The following is a 6,024-nucleotide window of genomic DNA, read 5'->3' as shown; positions in this document are numbered from 1 at the left end:
CAGTCAAATATGCAAGCTACACTGAAAAACTAAGATGAAATATCTCAAATAAGGGTGATTTTTGCTTATTTTCTGTCTGATAAGATAATTCTTCTCACTAAGCAGATTTGATGTTAGATTGTTTTACTTGTTTTAAGGGTTTTGGTCCTAAATTATCTCAGTAAGATATTACAGCTTGTTGATGAGTAAAACATGCTTGAAACTACAAACCCCGTTTCCATATGAGTTGGGAAATTGTGTTAGATGTAAATATAAACGGAATACAATGATTTGCAAATCCTTTTCAACCCATATTCAGTTGAATATGCTACAAAGACAACATATTTGATGTTCAAACTGATAAACTTTTTTTGTTGTTGCAAATAATCATTAACTTTAGAATTGGATGCCAGCTACACGTGACAAAGAAGTTGGGAAAGGTGTCAATAAATACTGATAAAGTTAAGGAATGCTCATCAAAAACTTATTTGGAACATCCCACAGGTGAACAGGCAAATTGGGAACAGGTGGGTGCCATGATTGGGTATAAAAGTAGATTCCTTTCACAAACAAGGATGGGGCGAGGGTCACCACTTTGTCAACAAATGCGTGAGCAAATTGTTGAACAGTTTAAGAAAAACCTTTCTCAACCAGCTATTGCAAGGAATTTAGGGATTTCACCATCTACGGTCCGTAATATCATCAAAGGGTTCAGAGAATCTGGAGAAATCACTGCACGTAAGCAGCTAAGCCCGTGACCTTCGATCCCTCAGGCTGTACTGCATCAACAAGCGACATCAGTGTGTAAAGGATATCACCACATGGGCTCAGGAACACTTTAGAAACCCACTGTCAGTAACTACAGTTGGTCGCTACATCTGTAAGTGCAAGTTAAAACTCTCCTATGCAAGGCGAAAACCGTTTATCAACAACACCCAGGAAACGCCGTCGGCTTCGCTGGGCCTGAGCTCATCTAAGATGGACTGACACAAAGTGGAAAAGTGTTCTGTGGTCTGACGAGTCCACATTTCAAATTGTTTTTGGAAACTGTGGACGTCGTGTCCTCCGGACCAAAGAGGAAAAGAACCATCCGGATTGTTATAGGCGCAAAGTTGAAAAGCCAGCATCTGTGATGGTATGGGGGTGTATTAGTGCCCAAGGCATGGGTAACTTGCACATCTGTGAAGGCACCATTAAAGCTGAAAGGTACATACAGGTTTTGGAGCAACATATGTTGCCATCCAAGCAACGTTACCATGGACGCCCCTGCTTATTTCAGCAAGACAATGCCAAGCCACGTGTTACATCAACGTGGCTTCATAGTAAAAGAGTGCGGGTACTAAACTGGCCTGCCTGTAGTCCAGACCTGTCTCCTATTGAAAATGTGTGGCGCATTATGAAGCCTAAAATACCACAACGGAGACCCCCGGACTGTTGAACAACTTAAGCTGTACATCAAGCAAGAATGGGAAAGAATTCCACCTGAGAAGCTTAAAAAATGTGTTGTTAAAAGGAAAGGCCATGTAACACAGTGGTGAACATGCCCTTTCCCAACTACTTTGGCACGTGTTGCAGCCATGAAATTCTAAGTTAATTATTATTTGCAAAGAAAAAAAAAAGTTTATGTGTTTGAACATCAAATATCTTGTCTTTGTGTGCATTCAATTGAATATGGGTTGAAAAGGATTTGCAAATCATTGTATTCCGTTTATATTTACATCTAATTTCCCAACTCATATGGAAACGAGGTTTGTATTTTGTTTTTATTTACGATTTACACAACATGCCAACTTCACTGGTTTTGGGTTTATGGCTTTGGGTTGCAGGGGCTGGTGATGGGGTGATCATTACATCATCGTCTAATGTGCATGTATTTGTAACAAATGTGTTTATAAATACAAATTAACTCTTCTGTTGTTTATTTTTGTGTTTTTTTGCATGTGAGGGAGGTCGGAGGGAGCACCAGCTGGAAAGGAGGATACGTACTTTCACGTTCGAATCTTAATATGTTCTATAAGACCCAAAAAGTTGCCAGTTTTGTTGTCACTTCTTTGGAAAACAAGAGGGGTCTGAATACTTGCTAAATATAGTGACAAAATCCCTAAATTGGCAAAACATTCTCCGTCTGACAGCTACGTATGAGGTGTGTTAAAGAACAGTTACGATGCCATCTACTGTTCAGAGTTCGGAACGACCAGCTACATTCACAGACAGTCCAATTATAATGTATTTATAAGCGAGGGCAACAGGTGGCACCAAATCATTTGTGGCAATCCAAACTTAAAAGCCTACTGAAAGCCACTACTACCGACCACGCAGTCTGATAGTTTATATATCAATGATGAAATCTTAACATTGCAACACATGCCAATACGGCCGGGTTAACTTATAAAGTGCAATTTTAAATTTCCCGCTAAACTTCCGGTTGAAAACGTCTATGTATGATGACGTATGCGCGTGACGTCACTAGTTAAACGGAAGTATCGGTACACCATTGAATCCAATACAAAAAAGCTCTGTTTTCATCTCAAAATTCCACAGTATTCTGGACATCTGTGTTGGTGAATCTTTTGCAATTTGTTTAATGAACAATGAAGACGGCAAAGAAGAAAGCTGTAGGTGGGATCGGTGTATTAGCGGCTGGCTGCAGCAACACAACCAGGAGGACTTTGACTTGGATAGCAGACGCGCTAGCCGCCGACCGCACGGATGATCGGGTGAAGTCCTTCGTCCTTCCGTCGAACGCTGGAACGCAGGTGAGCACGGGTGTTGATGAGCAGATGAGGGCTGGCTGGCGTAGGTGGAGCGCTAATGTTTTTATCATAGCTCTGTGAGGTCCCGTTGCTAAGTTAGCTTCAATGGCGTCGTTAGCAACAGCATTGTTAAGCTTCGCCAGCCTGGAAAGCATTAACCGTGTAGTTACAGGTCCAGGGTTTAATAGTATTGTTGATTTTCTGTCTATCCTTCCAGTCAGGGGTTTATTTATTTTGTTTCTATCTGCATTTGAGCCCGATGCTATCACGTTAGCTCCGTAGCTAAAGTGTTTCGCCGATGTATTGTCATGGAGATAAAAGTCACTGTGAATGTCCATTTCGCGTTCTCGACTGTCATTTTCAAGAGGATATAGTATCCGCGGTGGTTTAAAATATAAATCCGTGATCCACAATAGAAAAAGGAGAGAGTGTGGAATCCAATGAGCCAGCTTGTACCTAAGTTACGGTCAGAGCGAAAAAAGATATGTCCTGCACTGCACACTAGTCCTTCACTCTAACGTTCCTCATCCACAAATCTTTCATCCTCGTTCAAATTAATGGGGTAATTGTCGCTTTCTCGGTCCAAATCTCTCTCGCTGCTGGTGTAAACAATAGGAAAATGTGAGCAGCCCCTCCTCCTGTGACGTCACGCTACTTCCGGTACAGGCAAGGCTTTTTTTTATCAGCGACCAAAAGTTGCGAACTTTATCGTCGTTGTTTTCTACTAAATCCTTTCAGCAAAAATATGGCAATATCGCGAAATGATCAAGTATGACACATAGAATGGATCGGCTTTCTCCGTTTAAATAAAAAAAATTCATTTCAGTAGGCCTTTAAATCAAAGAATATATGGAAAACAACTTTGCACATGTCGGTGAGTATGCGAGTTATGCTGTTATTGTTACCTGTTGTAACATTTGTCGGGATGCACACACATCAATATTGTTATTGTTTATTGCACTCCACCGTTTTATGATTTGCATCTACTGTGTTTGCATTTTTTGAACGCTATTCTCACTAAAGTATGTACTAGAGCAGGGGTCACCAACCTTTTTGAAACCAAGAGCTACTTCTTGGGTACTGATTAATGCGAAGGGCTACCAGTTTGATACACACTTAAATAAATTGCCAGAAATAGCCAATTTGCTCAATTTACCTTTAACTCTATGTTATTATTAATAATTAATTATATTTACACTTAATTGAACGGTTTAAAAGAGGAGAAAACACGAAAAAAATGACAATTCAATTTTGAAACATAGTTTATCTTCAATTTTGACTCTTTAAAATTCAAAATTCAACCGAAAAAAAGAAGAGAAAAACTAGCTAATTGGAATCTTTTTGAAAAAATTAAAAAAAGAATTTATGGAACATCATTAGTAATTTTTCCTGATTAAGATTAATTTTAGAATTTTGATGACATGTTTTAAATAGGTTAAAATCCAATCTACACTTTGTTAGAATATATAACAAATTGGACCAAGGTATATTTCTAACAAAGACAAATCATTATTTCTTCTAGATTTTCCAGAACAAAAATTTTAAAAGAAATTCAAAAGACTTTGAAATAAGATTAAAATTTGATTCTACAGATTTTCTAGATTTGCCAGAATAATTTTTTTGAATTTTATCATAATAAGTTTGAAGAAATATTTCACAAATATTCTTTGTCAAAAAAACAGAAGCTAAAATGAAGAATTAAATTAAAATGTATTTATTATTCTTTACAATAATAATAAAAAAAATTACTTGAACATTGTCAGAATTGTCAGGAAAGAAGAGGAAGGAATTTAAAAGGTAAAAAGGTATATGTGTTTAAAAATCCTAAAATCATTTTTTAAGGTTGTATTTTTTTTCTAAAATTGTCTTTCTGAAAGTTATAAGAAGCAAAGTAAAACAAATAATGAATTTATTTAAACAAGTGAAGACCAAGTCTTTAAAATATTTTCTTGGATTTTCAAATTCTATTTGAGTTTTGTCTCTCTTAGAATTAAAAATGTCGGGCAAAGCGAGACCAGCTTGCTAGTAAATAAATAAAATTTAAAAAATAGAGGCACCTCACTGGTAAGTGCTGCTATTTGAGCTATTTTTAGAACAGGCCAGCGGGCGACTCATCTGGTCCTTACGGGCTACCTGGTGCCCGTGGGCACCGCGTTGGTGACCCCTGTACTAGAGGATATACAATGTACACTTTTTTTATCAAGCATATTTATCAATGCCACTGTTCTAATAAAGATCGTACTATCCACAATGAACACTTAATCAGATTGGGATAATTCCGGTATATTTACATATAAATCTTCATGAATACATTTTAAATAAATAATAAATAAAAAACAGTTATTGCCTGAGTGATTAATAAAATACTCTTGTGTGTCACGTGTCTACATTAAAATCAAATCGTATTGCAAATGCTATGAAACGCTCAGCCTACAATATTATGTTGATGCTAACAAGGAGACATATTAATGCCTCAGAATCTGAAGTAATATTTGCAAGTAAATGGATGATAGGATCGTTTTCAATAATAATGTCAAGACATTTTAGAAAACAGTTGAGATGGCTGAGCAAAATACCATTATTAAACAAATCTGACAAAACTTCCTTTCAATTCTTAATAGACAGAAAATAATGTGTGTATTTTCCTAATGACAAACAATAATGGTGATAGATAACATGTACCATACTTTTCCCGACCATAGGGCGCACTGGATTATAAGGCGCACTGCCGGTGAGCGGGTCTAGTCAGGTCTATTTTCATACAAAAGGCGCACCAGATTATAGGACGCATTAAAGGTGTAATATTATCTTTTATTTCTAAATGTAAAACACTTCCTTGTGGTCTACATAACATGTAATGGTGGTTCTTTGGTCAAAATGTTGCATAGATTATGTTTTACAGATCATCTTCAAGTTGCTTTCTGACAGTCGCTTCAGGATGCACCGTTTTGTAGGCGGTCTTAATTACGTGGCTCGCCTTCGACAGCGTCTTTTCTTCGTCAACTTTGTTGTAGCGGTGTAGCGTGCAAGGAAGAAGTGCCAAAAGATGGAGCTAACTATTTTAATGACATGCAGACTTTACTTAAATCAATAACGGAGCAGCATCTCCTCATTCGTGGCTCAATAATGCAACATCAACGCTGGAAATGTGTCCCATGAAAAACCGTCCGACCGGAACTCTCTAATAACTAAAGTTCCTTGGGTGAATAATGTAAACTCACTACACCGGTATGTTTTAGCGCTTTCATGGCGAGTTTACTGACAGATATAAGTAAGAACTTTACACTACTTT

The 6,024-nt window shown here is 37.4% G+C and overlaps 1 protein-coding gene across 2 annotated transcripts in view; it reads right to left on the bottom strand.

The window, feature by feature from the left end:
* The window catches only part of LOC133635359 (PH domain leucine-rich repeat-containing protein phosphatase 1-like), a 55,138-nt gene that overhangs the window by 3,042 nt on the left and 46,072 nt on the right, over positions 1 to 6,024 (bottom strand). The window lies entirely within an intron of this gene.

The sequence above is a fragment of the Entelurus aequoreus genome, linkage group LG19 (assembly GCF_033978785.1).
Source record: "Entelurus aequoreus isolate RoL-2023_Sb linkage group LG19, RoL_Eaeq_v1.1, whole genome shotgun sequence".
Taxonomy (NCBI): domain Eukaryota; kingdom Metazoa; phylum Chordata; class Actinopteri; order Syngnathiformes; family Syngnathidae; genus Entelurus; species Entelurus aequoreus.
The sequence above is the reverse complement of the archived record's forward strand: the minus strand, read 5'-3'. Positions and strand labels throughout refer to the sequence as shown.